This window comes from Herpailurus yagouaroundi, unplaced genomic scaffold, assembly GCF_014898765.1.
Source record: "Herpailurus yagouaroundi ecotype Mexico unplaced genomic scaffold, PumYag 140, whole genome shotgun sequence".
NCBI classification, from domain to species: Eukaryota; Metazoa; Chordata; class Mammalia; order Carnivora; family Felidae; genus Herpailurus; species Herpailurus yagouaroundi.
Window position 1 is genome coordinate 92,782,424 of NW_024412395.1, and position 19,512 is coordinate 92,801,935.

Sequence of the window (19,512 nt, forward strand, 5' to 3'; positions counted from 1 at the left end):
TCATACAGTAGCTCCTCATCATTCATCATTTCATTCCAGAATCTTTGCAACAGGCACCATGCCCACCTTTCCATCCCCATCTCTGCTGGCCCATAGACAAGATGTTCATGTTCAGGCAGCTCCAAATGACTTCTTTCCCATGAGTATGCTCTGTACTTATCTCACTGAGATGCTTTTGTTCACACTTACCCCTGCCCATAGTCACACCCAGACTATCTCAGCCTCCTCCGATCCTATTCAGCTGCAAAGGCCATCTCATATCTATCCAAACCCTTTATTTCTGATCCTCTACCTAGATAAAACAAGATGTAAATTACATTGTTGGTTTTCTTTTACAGCTATGTGAGAAAATACTTGGCTAAACTTGAGACATGGGGCATAATCCCAAGAAACAAAATGATGGTTATCCTGTTCTTTCAAAGAAAAGAAAGAGAAAGATCTCTAGCAGGAGAGGAGATAAACACTTTGCTGGGGAAACTACCAGTGGAAATACCAGGTGGCTGCATAGCCACAGATATTTTAAGAATGGAGAAACCAACTGCAGATTAAAGTTGTTTATATGGTATGAGAGTTGGTTTTTATGGTGACTTGACCAAGCTATATAGTACCCCAGTTATTAATCAAACACTAGTTTAGGTGTTACTGTGCAAGTATCTTGTTAATGTGGATAACCTCTATAATCAGGGGACTTGAAATAAAGGAGATTACCTCCATTAGGGTGGTTGGGCTTTATCCAATCAGTTTAAGGCCTTAAGAACAAAAACAGGTTTCCTGGAAAAGAAATTCTGCCTCAAGATTGCAACATTAACTCCTGCCTGAGTTCCAGCCTCTAGGGGTGTGTGTGTATATGTGTATACATATACACACACACACACATATACATATATATGAGGTAGGGAAGCTGAAAGGACTCCATTTTAGAAAGGCTCCATCTTTGCTATTTTTCTGCTAGGCCCTATTTATTCATGTTCCATATTCTGCCTCTGAATAAGCCAAAGAAGCTATGTTCCCACTTCAAGGGGGAAACAAGGAAGTTAATCATTCTCTGAGGTCCAAGACCTCACACACCTGGTAACATCCAAGAAGAGATGGATCCCAAACATGTTCCAGGACATTAGCTTCAAACAAACCTCAGTTGACAGTGGCATCAATACCCTCTACCTTCAGTGATTTATGGAATAACACCTACTGTTCACCTGACACTCACCTTTGATCAGACTCTACCCTGGATTCCTGGAGGACCACATACCTGGACCCCTTTCCAATATACATCCCTAACCCCAAGCGACAATGGAGACTCTCTCTCCTTTCCTTTCCAAGTCTCCCACACTCCCATTTGCTATTCTCTACCTGTCACCCACAATACTGAATAAACTCTGCTTTTACCTTCCCTAGCTTGTGTTTGATTTCTATCCTGAGTGAAGCCAAGGACCTTCTTGGTTGGACCCCAGCCTGTCTGCATCATATATAATGTATATATATGTATATATATTTATATATGTATAATTTCACACATATATTTGTAGCATTTCTACACATGCATGTATAATATATACATGTGCAACACATACATGTACATATAAAGTATATATATATATATATATGCAGTCAATCCTTGTTATTAGTAGATTCCGTATTTGTTAATTTGTCTACTCACTAAAATTTATTAGTAACCCCAAAACCAATACTCAAGATGCTTTTGTAATCACTCATGGATGTCATGCACAAAGTAGTGAAAATTCTAAGTTGCCCAGTGCGCATGTTTTCACCTGAGATCAAAGAGGCAAACCTCTGTATCCTTTTCATCATCTACTTAGTGCCACAATTTTGCACTTTTGTGCTTTTTGTTGATGTTGCTGCTGAAAATGCCCCTCCCCTCCCACCCTCCCACCCCCCAGCATAATGCTAAAGTGCTGTCTAGTGTTTCTAAGTGCAGGGAGGCTATGATATGCCTTGTAGAAAAAATACATGTGTTAGGCATGAGTTGAGTTCAAGGTTAATGAATCAAATATATATATTAAATAAGGCATCTCTAGAATAGAAACACACATGAAACAAGGTTATGTGTTGATCAGTTGAGGAAAATGCTGCCACCAGTGGCTCCAGAAACCCAACCCTATATTTCGCCTAGGACCACTGTTCAGTATTTGCTAATTCAGTGTTTGCAGCAACTAACAGAACATAACTACTATAAATTGTGAGTAACAAGAATCAACTATATATACATGAATATTGTGCACATCTATATCTGTCTGTCTATCTATCTATCTCTTATTGGTTCTACTTTTCTGAAGAACCCTGGTTGATATACATGGCTACCATCATCAATTATCCCCAGTGCTCCCAGGAAAAACTAGTAAGGAATAGAGGAAGCAAGAGCAAGAATGGGAAATGAGACACAGAAGTAATTTCAGAAGAAGTCTCCTTTCTCTGTCACTGGCTATAGTCTCCCTGAGAGCACATAAATGCACATGTACTTCCCACTCTGGGTCGGTCCTGGCAATGAACTCCAGTGGCCCAAGAATTTTCGTCTGAAGAAGAACGCAGGGCCAAGCCTGCTGGAGTAAAGCAGCCTCAAGCTAGAAGCCAGAGAAGGAAGTGACTGATAGATATCAAGGTGACACCAGAAAGAAGGGACCCACCCTTTGTCTTTGTGAACCTCACACCTGGCTGCTAGCTGAGCGCCTGGTGTACAGTAAATGCTAAATAAATGACGAACACATAAATGATCCATCCTGCTGCATCTCACCAAGATTTACACGTACAAACAAGGCAGAAAATCCAGTATTCTCAGGAGTACTTTTTCATGCTTCTCTAAATCATAGCTGTTGAAAATATTTGTGAAAGGGAAAAGTTTTGAAAATACCTTCATGGCTACTTGAAAAATAATTTCTTTTATAGAACTATATGATAAAATTAAACTTGTTAGTCTTTTGCCAGAAAAGTTTTGAGAGTTTATCCTAACAGCAAGTCAGGGAAGAAGCCATACATGATCGAAACAACTTAGAAAAATATCAAATGTACACTGCCAAATCAGAAAACTCTTCTGATCTCTCTCCCTCTCTCTCCTTCTTTTGCATGTGTGCGCGCGTACACACACACACACACACACACACGTGAAAAGTTACTATTTTTATAAAAGTTACTATTTTTTATAAAAAAATGTCTATACTCACTGTAAAATTCAAGTGTAAGTAAACCAATAAATACCAAAATATCAGGTCAATCTGATATGAAGTGCTAGTTTAACTATTAAGTATAGTTTTCTACAAGGTGTCTATAATGTAAGGAAAGATAGTTGTATGTATAATGTGGTATCTGTAGGGATAATGTCTAGAATGATACTTGCCTATTGGAAGGGTCAGACTGATATGCAGCTTTCAGAGCACAGAAGTCTTGCTGATTCTTAAAAATCTGTGACTACATTTTGGGGCAGGCAAAGAGGGCTGGATTACCCCATAAGGCAGTTGAATTGCTCAACTGTCAGGGAAAGGTCCCTATCACCAACAGAATCAGGTCCCAACTCATTAGCATAGCATGTAAGATCTTTCACCAGTGGTCCCCAACGTCTCTCTCCAGCCATACTTCCTGCCCCTACCCCCTCAATAGAGCTTACATGGGGCCACCCAATTATTCATGCTTCCTCCAGTGGAATGTGCCATGCTCTGGCATGCCTGCACATCTTTCTCCTTCCTGTTTCTTCTGCCAGGCATATCCTTGCCCTTTATGGCAAACTCTCACTCATTCTTCAGAAACCATCTCAAATAAACTGTGAAACACTCCCTGATCCTCCTATTTCAAAATAAGTAAGTCAAGCCTACCTCTCTGCTCTAAGAGTTCCCTGCATATCCCACCAGGTGGAACTTTTATCATATTGTATTTTAACTGTATGGTGTCTGAGCTCCTTAAGAACGAGGACTATGTCTTATTTATCTTTGTTTCCTACATGTGCTGACATATGACAAGCTTTCAATAAATTAATCTTGGATAACTCTTCTATTTTAGTAACAGTGATGATATGAAATCTTTGGACAAATGTAAATAGTAGGTGAATTATTTGTTATTTTAAGGACACTTAAGAGCACTATAGAGCAAAACAATAAATAAATAAAAATCAATCAATCAATCAAAAAGTCTCTGCTAGGAGAAAATAAGCATTAACAGGAAACCCCAGGGGCTCCTGGGTGGCTCTGTTGGCTGAGCATCTGACTTTGGCTCAGGTCATAATCTCATGATTCCTGGGTTCAAGCCCCATGTTGGGCTCTGTGCTGGCAGCTCAGAACCTGGAGCTTGCTTTGGATTCTCTCTCTGCCTCTCCCCTGTTCACACTGTCTCTCTCTCTCTCTCTCTCTCTCTCAAAAATAAGTAAACATTAAAAAAATTATAAAAAACAATAAACAAACAGGTAAACCCCCCAAAAAGTGAAGAATGATATTATAAAAGTATGAAAGTGTTAATCAAGGTACTTAAATATATTAAAGATTTTGTCAAAATGGGAATTTGGAATGAAGGCTTAGCCTGAGACCTGAAGAAGAAATTACTTCCCAGAATTGAGCAGATGTTAATTCTGGTATCCAGTATCCAGATATGGAAAGAAGTATAACCTGACCTAGATCCTATCTGGAGAAAATTCTGTGGGTATGTGGGAGGATTCTAATCATGTGATCAGTGCTTGGGAAATTCAACATGAGATGAAGGACAGGTGTTCCAGTAGACAGGAGAAACCTAGAAATGGGTAATATAGAGCAGGAAATCCTCAGGCAGGTGGCTGAGAGACATCAGGAATCTCTAGAAACAGGGCCCCAGACCTGTGGCTACAGGTCAAGGGTAGGACTCCAGGCCCTTATAAAGGCTGACAACACAGCCCTAGTGAGACAGGGGTACCAAGCATGCTATCAGAACAGAACTCAGGCAGTAAATAAGAAGACAAGAATACAGACTCTGGAATGAGGATATATGATGGAAGTTTTATCAAAGTACAGCCTAAATATGACTACCAGCTCATGGCAACTTAGAAATGGCAGCAGGGTTAATGAGATATTTAATCATTGGAGCTCCTCACCAAAGGCTCCTAGAGCTCCCCCAACGAGGAACAGGACTGGCGCCAGCCACAGCTGGACTAACCATGCTTTGAGGAATTGGGAATTTAGATGAGGGGAAAGAGAAGAGTCGGGGAGCCAGAAAGATCAGCACAGATTTCAAAAGAAGGTGATAAGGGAGGGCACTTGCAGGGAAGGCTGGTTGCTTTCTTCAACATGCTGATGAATATTTAAAATATGCAAATGTAAGCAAAGATGATGTGTGAGTCACAATAGAGACGAAAGGAAGGAAGAAGGTCCAACTTGTCAGATGAAGTCATGGCTTGAAGAGCAAAGAGTCTTTGAGTTGTTGACAATGGGAGGGAGAAAGAAGTTCTTCAAAAACAAATGCATTGATTCACAGTTAAGCAGCTCTGAAATGATACATCAAAGACTCTAGAAAAGAGAAGAGGAGATTAGAAGAAATCAAGGCAGAACTTGTAGAAAGGAGCCCAGGACAAACTAATACAGTTTATTTTGACACCACTTTATGCCCCAGTAGGTAATTTGATCCCATGTAAAGTATTTTAAGCAGGATTGTACAAACATGATCAATTTTCATCATGAAAATATTTTCTGGAGTTTATTCCATTAAGCCAATTTGATTCTTTGATCAATTTTCTATACAGGGCAGTTAATTATTTTTTTCATTCTTATCCTTAATGTGACTGAAATTACTTTTATTGAAATTGATTTTTCCAGCTTAAATATTACTCTCAAGCTATGATTATTCTATTGGATTTCTTGAAAACATCGTATTTTCCCAATTATAGCTTCTGCCATTGTGATTTTTTTCTGGAAGCTCTTCTAACAAACTCAATTTCCTCAAGGCAAATTTGACATGTCTAACTTTTGTCAAGAAGATTCTGAAATCAGATTTTATTCTGATATCATATTTTAGTGAATGATAAACCTTATCATGTTAAGTTTTACTTTTTTTAGGTTTATTTTCTGATGACTATTTATACTAACTCTAATTTTGTCTAATCTTTCCCAGTATGTTTCTTCCATAGACTTTTAATCTTTTAACAATTTTTATGTATAGTTTTTATCGTTGTAAATTTTATTTTGGGATATTTTGACCAAAAATATTTATTACAATATTTTCATAATGAAGTACTCTGCAGAAACTAAAAAAAATAAAAAAATAAGTCTCTGTGAATTTCTATTACTGTGAAAGAGCAAAAGAATGTATATACTATGCTACCTTTTGTATAAGGAAAAAGGGAATACTCATAATATATAAACACACACACACACACACACACACACACACACACACACATTTACTAACTTTTGGAAAAATAAACACAGGGAAAGTAAGCCAGAAGCTAATGTCAAAGGTTATGTATATGAATGTATGGAAATGGGTAAATAGGATTGAGACTTCCCTAAGTATGAATTTTTAATATACTTTTCTGTTTTGAACCATATACATGTATTGCCTATTCAAAATCTAAAATAGGGGTGCCTGGGTGGCTCATTCGGTTAAATATCCAACTCCAGCTCAAGTCATGATCTTGTTGTTCATGAGTTCGAGCCCTGCATTGGGCTCTGTGCTGACAGCTCGGAGCCTGGAGCCTGCTTCAGATTCTGTGTCTCCCTCTCTCTCTGTGCCTCACCCATTTGCACTCTATCTCTCTCTCTCAAAAATAAATAAACATTAAAAAAATAAAATAAAAAGAGAATGAAAAAATAAATAAACCCTCATAATGAATCCAAACAGTAACAAATGAATCTAACAAATAATCAATCATAAGAAAATTCATTAGTTTGTATTTTTACAAGGTTATTTATAAGAAAATTAGGAGTCATTCTTTTCAGACGATCTACTAATATTTGGTGAATTCAGTTCTCTTACATATATCTGTTCACTTTGTGGGGCTATGTGCTAATTATTCATGCTACTTGTAGAAAAGCAGAAGGGAAAGTGCAAAATTCCTTCAGCGATGGACAGACAGTTCAGCTCAGCAAATGTGTCCAAAAAAAAAAAAAAAAAAAATCTTATGTTCTCATAACAAGGAGAAAGACTAGCCCAAGATTTTCCCAAAACAATAAAATGGCAGAGTGGCTGGGTTTGTGGAGGATTCGCCTGGTACCCAACCAGGAAGAATCTCTGAAGTTTGAAGGATATATCAGCTTTTTTTTTTTTTTTTTTTTACTGTTTTTATTTATTTTTGAGACAGACACAGACAGAGCATGAGCAGGGGAGGAGCAGAGAAAGAGAGGGAGACAAAGAATCCAAAGCAGGCTCCAGGCTCTGAGCTGCCAGCACAATGCCTGATGCGGGGCTTGAGCTCACAGACTGTGAGATCATGACCTGAGCTGAAGTCGGATGCTTAACCGACTGAGCCACCCAGGCACCCCTAGGATATATCAGCTTTGATCTTAGTCATAGCCAATGAAATCTACTAGCAACAAAAAGGAGCAATATTATGAAATTTTATAATAAAGGCAAATAAGTAAAGTTATTTTCATTTCCAGAAGAAGGAGAAAAAGGACAATACTCTGGCCTCAACAGCAAAGACCTTACGAAGTGGCCCCCTGAGGACTCAGGGGAAGGAGTCGCAGTGGCTGGAAGAGACTTTCTAGGGCTTTAGGTGTAGCCCAGGCTGTATGGACTAGATCTTTGTTGATAAATCTTTGTATGCTAAAAGAAAAGTCTACTTGATCTCATGAAATAACAAATGACTTGGTGGGGAGGGAAATACAGTGAAGGAACAATGTGGGACTGCTCATCACTGGATGGTCTCTGAGAAATCCCCTGCTTCTCTCCAGGTGGTATCTGTGAAAGATTAACCCTGGCCAACTGCAAAGAAGAACATGGCCCATGCGTTAAATGAGTTACCAGGTGAGGGTTAGGTAAGAAGAAAGGTAGATTCTCTTGAGAGAAGACTCCCAAATTTTGTTCAAGATTTAGGTTTCAAAATTTCTCTACACAGACCCGTTTTTATATATTAGCCTTCGTTTTAGCTTCACCTTTAAATGCAAAGTTTAGTGCAAACTCCATGTTTTAGGCATTTATTGCAAGACTTTTTATTACTACCAATGTTTTCATGCAGTGACCTTCTCTTGAACTTCACATGTATTGATTTAAAATTTATTCCATAATAAAGCTCCTCACTATAGAGGATCAACTACAATATTATTTCAATTTTAATCAGAGAATTGTATAAATAGTGCCTGGCTTGCACTGAAACATGGATTTCTGCTTTCTTCTAAAGTTTCAAACTACAAAATAGCCATACTCTCTGGATCTTTTCTAATGGTTTCACCCATCCTGGCCAGTTTTCCCTACAGCCTTTCACAGTCATGAGTTGGTTTTTATTTTTGTTTTTTTTTTTATTTGTTTTATTTTTATTTTTTATTTTGTTTTTTGTTTTTTAACACAATACTGGTGATTGGCTCTCTAGCAGGTAAAGTTATGTTCATACTATAAATGTTAATTTGAAAGTTCAGACAGGGCCTGTATATACCAAATTGCCAGAATAAAAAAAGTACTGGGCAGTCTAAAATATCTCAGTATCTTTAATTAGCTTGCAGACATATTTCACTGCACAATTTATTATATATAACTGGATGCTCAACTCTTGTTAAAATTATTGCCTTTAATGCCAGATACTTTAGGAATGGTGAACAAATTACATACTGAAAAAAAATGAGCTTGTGTGCAAGTCATTTCACCTTCTACTTCTTTAAGTAAAGAATTAAAATAATTATATTTAACCCTTGGGCAAACAATAAACTGCATTAGAGATTGTGGGAACGATTTGTGCAATCAAGCTCAACTATTATATTTTACATATAATTAGTACACTACTTCAAAAATACCATGAGCAAAATTGTAGCAAAAAATCGGGAAGAGACACATATGGAGAGATAATTTGGTTCTGGAAGTTTCACAATCAGTTTGGTTGACCCGAAATGAAATATTCTTTATATCCTGACTGTTAAAATTCTACTCCTACCATCTCAAAAAAAAAAAAAAGTGATTAACAACAGTATAAGTAACAATAGTTTATGGATTATCCACACTTCTTTGGCTTTTCTTTTTTTAGCCTACTGTCAGTCTTTTATTGATATGTGACTATTTGCTAACTTTCACTGAAAGCCATTTTAAAAGCCACATCGTGGAGAAGAGCCAGATAGAAAAGCAAGATTAATGTGAGCTGGGACTTCCTCATGTAGATGCCCTCTGCCTCTCAGAAAGTCAAGATGGAGATGTGGGGGTGCCAGGAGCCAGCACAGAGGTACAAGAAAGTCTAGGAGTAGCGAAAGAAGCCACCCAGAAATGAGCAAAAAATGCTGTATAATGGGCAGTGGGAGGAAAGTCCCTTTAAGTGCACATAGTGAGGGCCATTCACACGCTATTTGATGGAAAAGGGCTCAGAAGTCATCACTTGTGAAAAATCATGCAGTGAGGTTAAACCACAGGTTGGTTGGTATATTAGAACTCATACACACACAGAAAAAAAAAGTATTTTAAGAAGATATTTCATATTCTCATTGGAATTTTGTTTTTGCTGGCAAGTGTAAACTAACCTGAATATGTGGTCTGGACAAATTCTTTGATGCTTTAGCTCTGCAGCAGTCCCTAAAAAATAAGACATTATTACTCTTGCACCAAATGTTTTAAAAATGCAACTATTTCACCACACGCTCCATGGCAATGTCTTCTTGTTCACACACATAGATGTGAGTGTGAGAAAATTTTGAAATGAGACCAATAACTAGCATGAACATACGGGATCTGTCATAGTGTTTTATGGGTATATGTTTCTTTTTACTTTGAGAATCCATTTTTAAGAAAGTAACCAGCATATTAACACTTTGAGCATAAATGGCCAGTCTGTTCTATGCTTTTTAACTCTTCTGAACCTTTTCTACCTTAAAGTTTCTCCTTCAGATACCACATACAGAATGTGCCTGTGTTCCCAGAGGGAGAGCCAGTCTGTCAGTGAACCTGTCAACATCACATCCAAGTAAGGGAGCACGCCCCACATGGAGACAGCTAAACCCTGATGGGAATCCTAGATTTTGTTTTACCATGGGTTTATATTGATGTCTTACACAACCAAAACAACAAACTCCCTGTTTCAAAGTCTGGCATTCCAGGATGTGTGTGTCATTGTCTAATCTCACCTATGACTTCTCTTTTGCTCATTTATTTGGAAGAAGGCGTTCCTCCCTCCTATTGTAATAATGAATTTTTACTTAATGTTTCAGCTGACTTGTTCACCTTATTTTTGGTTCTGTTCTCTCCTCATCTTGACCAAGTGTTGGCTGAGGAAGAGTCTGGAGTATGGACAGCACCAACTGAGAGCAAACAGCCTGCAGGGGCTCTGAGCTCTGAGGGTACATACTGGCTGAAAAGTTGCCCAGCTAGCCACACCTTCTTTCTAACTTTCATTATCCTGGAGTTTTTGATAATCATTTCCTTGCTTTAAAAAAAAAAAAGTGGACTTACAAACCTTGCCGGCATCCTTTAACAATATAGCTTACTTTTGTCTCTTTAACTTTATACAAATGGGATCATGTTGTGTGCATTCTCCTGTGCCTTACTTCTTTTGTTCAATATTAGGTTTAAGTAGCTTACTTCTTTTTTTTTTTTTAAGTTTATTTATTTATTTTGAGAGAGAGAGAGGGAGGGGAGGCAGAGAGCACAGGGGAGGGGCAAAGAGAGGGAGAAAGAATCTCAAGTGGGCGCTGTGCTGTCAGTGCAGAGCCCAATGCAGGGCTCCATCTCAGGAACCGAGGGATCACGACCTGAGCCGAAATCATCAAACACTCAGCTGACTGAGCCACTCAGGTGCCCCTAAGTAGCTTACTTCTTAAAAAATCATGTAAGCTTGCCAAAGCAGAATAGTATAGAAAAACAGAGTCCAGTTCAATCCTTTATAGTATATGTGACGGGAGAAAACTTCACAGTTTGTGCCTCCTGAAGTTCTCTCATGTCTCCCTTGGCTCTTTCCTTCCTTCCTTCCTTCCTTCCTTCCTTCCTTCCTTCCTTCCTTCAACACGTACTTCCTCAGTACCTAACTTGTGCCAGGCTCTGTTCAAGACCTTGAGAACAGTGACTAAGATAAAATTCTGTGCCCTCATAGAACTTACATTTTAGTAGAGGGAGACAGATAATTGGACAAACTGATTTATAGATGATGGAGTAATAAGTGCTAAAAAGAAGAGGGGAGAAAAAAAGGAGAAAGGAAAAAGGGAAAGGGAAAGTGAAGGGAAAGGGAAGGGAAAGCAAGGGAAGGGAAGGGAAGGGAAGGGATGGGAAGGGAAGGGAAGGGAGGGAAGGAAAGGGAACAGGAAAGGAAAAGGGAAGGGAAAGGAAAGGAGAAGGTAAAGGAAAAGGGAAAGGAAAAGGGAAAGGGAACGGGAAGGGGAAGGGGGAAGGGGAAGGGAAGGGAAAGTGGGGATAAGAGTTTAATCTTATAGAGGATGATGGAGGGAGAGGTTGCTGCTCTCATTCCCAGCCATGGTTTATCTTTTAGATCCCTCTGACAGCCATCTCATAATCCTTTTTCAATCTCAATTCTCCAGATATGGAATCCTAAACTGTTTCATTTCAAAGCTTCACCCCTTTTTCTTGAAGAAAAGAAAGCTATGTTCCTTTTTGAATTTTGCCAGCATGGAAGCCTTGGTCTTCAACCAAATACTGAGGCAGTCTTTCCTTTCTTAGAGTTTTGAGGCTCTGCAGAAGAGTATGTGGTTTGTGTTCCCTCAAGGTGGGGAACATGCTGGCCCATCAAAGGCCATAGCTGGGTTCTTCCCAAGTCACTCAAAGGCAAACACATCTCACTTGAGCAAGCATTCATTTTCTTCTAAAAACAACAAAGTTTAGTCTCCTACAAGGAAATCTTCTTTCTCTTTGTAACATGGCCTTGATTGCCCTGCTTGTGAAAGAATCCAGGACTCATTGTGATAAGAAGCATGTGACTACGTCCTGTGGTTGTTTGCCTTCCAGCCTTACTTGAAAATGGTTGGGAAAATCCCCAAATATGCCCTGATATCCTCCTGATATCTTCTCACAAACTCAGGTGAGAAATTTGCACATAATTCCAAATGCAAAAGAGATGAAAGGATTGTTTTTAAAAATCAGGGAACAGGAATCATCACACCTTAGCTTTAGGATGAATCTTAGAATAATGATAAGGTATGCTAACGACAATACTACTAACAACAACAATATTAATAAAAAAGGAAAAAACTAGTCAGAAAATGACTTCAGGTTTCTAGATAAGAAGCAATGAGCTCTGAACTGAAGTAGGGGGAATTAGGTAGGAAAAGTCAGAGATAGATACGAGGCACGTTGCAGAAAGAAGTTACAGAGCTTGGCAAAAATTAAATACTACGGCACTGAGAAATGCCAACATTTCAAGTTTGGGGACCATATGAAAAGGAATAAGGTACAAACAAAGAAGAGGAGGATGATCAGGGCCAGGGTGGTGGGACAGAAGAGGAAAATCAGTTGTGATATGTGAAGTCCTCGATTTCCACAGACATCCTACACTATGTCAAAGGTTCTCAATCCTTGAGTCAAGGAAGACTTCTCAGAACCAGTTTGGAAAGAAGTTGAGAATGTGGGCCCAAGAGTCAGAAAGACATTGGTTTGGATGCTGCCTCCACGTCCTTGCTGCTGTGTTCCCCTTTGCAATCTACTCTCTCTACTCAGTGTCTTCATCAGTAAAATGAAGCTAATAGTGTTTCCCTCATAGATTTAAGTGGGATGATTAAATGAGAAAATTCAAGTAGACCACTTTTAATATTTTCTGGCATATAGCAAATGATATATACAAGTTATAACCCTTACTCTTGTTCACTGCTTTATTCAACCTTACGTAAGATGAAGACCCATATAAAAATTCTAGATTATCCTTATGTAACACAGGATCACTTTTTTTGTTTTCAAGACTGGATTCAAGCTTGGTGGTCAGTGGTCAATGACAGTTTGCCAACGCTTTCTTACAGTGATAGGACTTATGGTGTTTGGCAAAACGTTTTACCTACAGAGATTGGGAGAATTTTGTACATTTTGCATTGTGTAATCATTGATAAGAATTATGTGTCAATTCATCACACTTTCATATCATAATCATAAACCTTACTCAAGATGATTTCAGTGGAGTATTAATTCCTTAAAGTTTAAATGTCTCATTAGATCCTTAAAATTACATGCATACCGGGCAACTGTCACATAGTTTATACAGACTTTAAAGAAGAGCATCCATTCATTCAACATCTCTTGAGTGCAGACCCCATGGAGAAAAGGAAGCAGGCCTAGGGGAATCTAACAAATACGCCTTGGAATAAGGGGCTCTGCCACTTCCTAGTTAGATTCCTAGATAACTCTGATTCTAGTTCTCCCCTTTACAATGGAGATAATAAATCCACCTCATAAAGCTGGTGTAAGCATCAAGCACCATAATATGTTTAAAGTGCCTAGAGCTATGTCCACATTAAAATAGAATTTATTAAGTTAATTGATATTTTGATGTTATTAAATTAATGTAATTGCTGACCATTAAATAAACGTTCAATAGATGGAAACTGCTGCTACTATTATTACACCTGTCAAGTTCTAGGGTGCATATGACAAGTACACTGTCCCTACCCTCCAGGGGCTCAAGCCTTATAGAGAAATGCATAACCCTCTCAATGGTGATAAAATGTTGGTGCCAAATACTGAAAATTAAGAAATTCAAGTACAGTACATTTCACAGACTTTGCTCTAAAACATATGAACTTCCTTCCTGAGACTGAGTTTGTCATAGAATTCTACTTCTTTTTAAGAAATGTAGGTCTATCTATGGGGCACCTGGGTGGCTCAGTCGGTTAAGCGTCCTACATCAGCTCAGGTCATGATCTCAGGGTCCATGAGTTCGAGCCCCACATCGGGCTCTGTGCTGACAGCTCAGTGCTGGAGTCTGCTTCAGATTCTGTGTCTCCCTCTCTATCTACCCCTCCTCCACTCACATTCTGTCTCTATCTTTCTCTCAAAAATGAATAAATGTTTAAAAAAATTAAAAAAAAAAGAAAGGTAGGTCTATCAAAGAATGATTTTAAACACCAAATTAGAAACAGTTTCAACTTTCAACAAATACTACCCACAGAGGACTTCCTAGCTAAGATCTTGCTGAATAATGACATCTGCCTGTGGCTTAGACAAGGAGACGATCTGCTTCTACTATAATGTCTCCTGGTGGGATCATGATAACTCAATCTCTCTTCCAAAAGAAACTCTTCTGTGTTTTAGCCATTTCACTTTTTTCTTCCTTCACATTTGACCCTACAGTAATGTAAACATAACTTCACAAGCCCTGTATACCTATAACAAAGCTATAAAAGTCTGATGCATTGCTTTTTTATTTATTACAAGCCCAACATTTAATTAAATGGGCAAAATAGTACTAAGTAAATACTAAACATTAATTCTTATCTTTATCATTAAGCCCCTTTTAAATGGAAAAAAGGGAACATATTCACAACAAACTATAATATAGCTCATGTCCCATTCTCACTATATATAAGGAAGGAAAGTAATAACTCACAGTGTTATTTCTAATGTCATATTATCTTCTTGCCTTGTCATTACTCTTTGAAAACATCTGATGATAGCTCCAGTATAAATACAATGAACCTATTTTTAAAATATATCTTATGAGTAACTAATAAGTAATAGCTATTTGCTCCATCTCATAAGAACTGGGAAGTGTTTTGCCATTACAAACCGTTTATATTAAGGCAAGCAGAAGACCTTAAATCTAGGAGTGCACCTAATTCATCTCATATATTAATTGCCAGATGTGTCAAGGACTGTTCTAGGCACTAGAGGCTAAAACAGATGAATGATATTTGATTACCCAAGGATTTCTGCACAGCATATAAGGAGACAGACATGCTCACGGGTAATGCTAATTCAAGGCTGAATGTGTTCTCAATATCCACAGGAATGAGTGTCCAGTTGAAATGAATCCACTGGTTTCTGGATGATACCTTTTGAAGCTGTTACTGGTCTATATAATAATGAAACAGAGCTCTCTACCCATTTTTATATAGGTTGAGACATTTTAGAAATGAACATTCATTTAGATTTTTAGTGATTCAAACTGAAGTACCAATTCTCTCTTTAGATTTTTTTGTGCTTATCTACAGCATTATATTATCATGTATTCCACCATTCACCCCCAATTCTGTAAGTAAGAGGGAAAAAATGAAATTATAACTACCTGATTCAACATTAAGTTTCTTGAAAAAGTCTGGAGTAATGCTAAGGTTTTTGCCATTCTACTCTGAATAGCTGAGGAAAATGTGTAGACTGAGAAAAGACGAGTGGAAAAGATCAGGAGGGATTAGATTCACGTGGAAGTAAGAAAACCTTGCTGTCGTCTTGTTTCACTTATTTGCTGTGTGATTTTTGGATCATTTGGCATCTGTGCTTCTGTTGTAAAATGAAGGAGGGTGGCTCTTCAGCTTCTGAGATTCTGTGATTTCAAGGATCTTAATAGGAGAAAAGTTGGGTCCCAAGTGGATGGTGGAAAGTGACAAACCCTTGTGCCAAGAATAACTGATCTCTTGGTGATTTTCTTAAAATGCTTCTCAAATGGAAAAAATAAAGGGAAAGTAGCTACTGGATATTGGCAGCTGGATATTGTTAACAAATACCTATGTAATTGTATCTCTCGGAGTTGAAAACAAAAGATTCCAGCACAGTAGGAGTAGTAGTGCCCAGATGAAAATCTCCCTCATAATCCTTTATTAAATAGCCTAGATATCAGGAAGCACAATCTGAAATTGAAAGCCTCTTATGATGGTTACACGTTTTATGTGTCAACTTACTTACTCAAACACTGATCTAGTTGCTACTATAAAGGTATTTTTGCAGATGTGGTTGACATCTACAGTCAGTTGATTTTAAGGAGATTCTCCTCAATCATATGGGTGAGCCTCATCTAATCCATTGACAGGCCTTAAGAGTAAAACTAATATTTCTTTAAGAAAGAAGAAATTTTGCCTGTGCTCTGCAGTGTTAGCTGCTGCCCAAGAGCTTCTAGCTTGTCTGGCCTGCCCTATGTCCTTGTCCAGGCAGACCCCACAGTTGCAGATGCCAATGCCTTTAAATCAATTTCTCTCCTTCTCTTTCTCTGTGTATATACATGTATACACACAATTTTTAAAATAAATGCTACCTAAATGTTTTCTCTAAGTAGTGTGTGCATATGTGTATGTATCTTACCTGTTCTATTTCTCTGGTAGAATGCTGATTCATACATCTCTGGTAAATTACATATGTATATGTGTGTGTGCGTGTATATATATATATATATACATATATATATGATGCACACATGTGTATCTACATATGTGCGTGTATACATATATGTTATTTAAATATATTTGAAAGTATATTCCTCATGGAAACATTTCTCAGCCTTGATCTTGTAAAATAAAACTGTCAACTTAGAACAAAAGCTAACATGTATATGGTACTTAATATGTGTCAGGCTTATTTCACACAAATTCGTTTATTTAATGCTCATTTTGACTCTATGAAAATGGTATACCTGTCATCCTGTTTTACAATTAGGGAACCCAAACCAGAAAGAAGTAGGTGACTTACCCAGGGCTTTATGACTGGTAAGAGGTAGAATCATGATCTAAACTCAAGGAGTATGGCTATAGAACAAGAACTCTTAACCACACTTCTATGCTGCCTCTTGGAACCAGTCCTGAATTTCTCCCAAAGATTGCAAAATGGCACTGTAGCATTAAAAGAAGTCTAGAACAGGCACCTTCAGATTTTTATTTGGTTGTTGGAGCCAAATCCAGCTAGATCTCTGATCTCTCTAGTTAACCCCAAACTTATCAAACTGATTGCAGTCTCTGATAGGGACAGGGATATACAAAGTAGATAAGAAGAATCCTCAGCCACTATGAATGGGTACACTTCAAAAGCCACTGCTGATAAAAGCCTATCTCTGTTTATCTATGCATTGTTTTTGTTAATATTAGCTACCAAGTCAGGAGCAGTTATGGTCTTTAGGGATAGTGAAGTGTTAGTCTTTGGAAAAGCAATGCAATTGCTGCGATGGTTGAAGATGTCACCATTACTTAGTAGGTTTTGGAATTTTTCATTTTCCAAAGCTTCCCCACAGAAGTTGAAGGAAATTAACTCTTACATTTGAGTATCATTTTATGAAAAGTACAGCCAAGATGTCAACTGTGGTTGTGGTTTCCTTGTCAATTAAAGTCCAGATGAGATTGCTTCTCCCTCAGTTTACATACCCTAAGCAATCCAATGTCCTCCTCCAAGACTTTGAAAACACTTTGTTCGTAGGATCACCGAAGTCTTGCACTCCAGTTTCTATTGAATTAAATTAATACATAGACTGTCACATCATTCTGCCTATGCTATTTTGTTTCCTTAACACATCATCTCAAACAAGTATTTGATACTTTATATTTTTCATATGACTTAGTGGGTGCTACTTGTCCTCTCTTCAGAAAAAAAAATTGTCAGTGACTTGAAAATGAGCAACAGATAATACTGAGATTACTGTGTGTCCTTTCAGTGAAGGCCTGAGCAGGGTCTAGTGGACCCACTGGGGATTATCCGACTTTATCCAGGTGTGCACCTCTGATTATCTTTCTATTAACTAGGCTGTTTTACAACTCCCTCAGGGTTGTAAAAAACTGATAGTAATGCAAATGATTCTTGTCCAAAGCAGTGGGAATGAATTTTGCCCAGTAAAGATGCAATTCATTTCTGCTTTACAGGAAAGATCGATCCCAAACATAAAATGTTACTGCTCTGTAAGAAATTAACCAGTTTTGCATCTATTAGCAAATTCATTTCAGCATTCCTGGTTTCAGATTTATCGCTGTTCTTCAAATTCTCATTTGAACTAGTCTTAATATCATAGTTTCCTGCATTAATTAATGAGTTGAAGAAAATCTTTTACATGTGTTCATTTTATAGTTGCATGAGAGCCATATTATTAACTTTTGAAAATTACACTGTACCCTTCTGACCATTTGGGAAATAGACAATATTTGCATTGCAGAAACACAAAAAAATTAAAATTGGATATTAAGCATCTTCCTTAAAAACTCCTGTGGCTATTTTCATCAACTCAGGTTCCAACTTTCAACCATGTTGTTAAGTTCCAAATCCTTTGTTTTTTTTCTGCTTTCCCCTATTTCTATGCACTTTCCTATATGTACCCTGCTTCCCATCAGCAAAGAAACTTAAGAAATTATACTCCAAAACAAAGATCTTTACTCAATAAGAAGAATCTTGGTAACAACTTTATCTTGGAAGGTATATTGGTAAGCAAGATTGTAGACGACTGAACAGGAAAATAAACCAGAACACCAACTTGGTTTTTACAGATGAAAAATCTGAGGCCCAGAAATAATTTGTTACATATATTAAATCATTATTAAAAAATATGTCTTTTTCTGTAATATGTAAAACTACTTTACTCTGAGCTAGAAAATTCAAGTTAAGTATTAAAATGGAGTTATTGAGTCTCATTAAAACTTTTCTAATAGGATGGGGGGGTTAATGAAATAAAGTACAAATTAAATTCAGAGATATGTAGTGACATTTGATCCAATTATAAATTGGTTCGTCAGCACTAAGAAGGTATCATCCTAGGGAGGAAAATGTTACTTATCAAGTGTTCAAACTAGTAGATTAGATGAATAATTTGAATATCATGATTTTCCTATAGACAGTTATAAAAACCACTATTGTTACAATATTATTTGGGGAGGGAGAAGAGGTCCAAAATGGGAGAAATTTCCAAAAATTGTCTTGAATGTAGTTTCTTTGGAAAAACAACAGATTATTTTCAGGTTGATGGAGAAAATATGAACAGTTGCAGTGATTTTAAAAGGAACTTCTGGGGCATGTGGGTGGCTCAGTCGGTTAAGCTTCCGATTTTGGCTCAGGTCATAATCTCATGGTTTGTGGGTTCGAGCCCTGCGTCAGCTCTGTGCTGACAGCTCAGAGCCTGGAGTCTGCTTTGGATTCTGTGTCTCCCTCTCTCTCTGCCCCTTCCTGCTCATCCTCTATCTCTCTCTCCTTCAAAAATAAACAATAAATAAATAAATAAATAAATAAATAAATAAATGGAACTTCTAGGGACACCTGGATGACTCTGTTTGTAAAACATAGAACTCTTGATATCAGGGTTATAAAGAGCTCCACATTGGGTGTAGAGATTACTGGAAAAAAAAAACCTTAGAAAAAAAAATAAGCTGATGAAAATGATTAGAATAAAATGCAAGTATTATAGCTATCATTTTTAAATTCAATTTCATAAATAGTCACATGGCTTTCTTTCTTCAGGCTTGACTCCAATGCCTCTTTCTTAGGGAGGCCATCTTTAACTAATACTAACATACTTCACCTCCAGCAGTTCTG

At 37.6% G+C, this 19,512-nt stretch overlaps 1 protein-coding gene across 1 annotated transcript in view; it reads right to left on the reverse strand.

Annotated features, from left to right (window-relative positions):
* The window catches only part of ABCA12 (ATP binding cassette subfamily A member 12), a 279,848-nt gene that overhangs the window by 209,071 nt on the left and 51,265 nt on the right, over positions 1 to 19,512 (reverse strand). Inside the window, exon 2 of the mRNA XM_040476160.1 lies at positions 9,621 to 9,672. The gene's annotated coding sequence lies outside the window, so the exon portion shown is untranslated. The remainder of the gene's footprint in view (positions 1 to 9,620; positions 9,673 to 19,512) is intronic.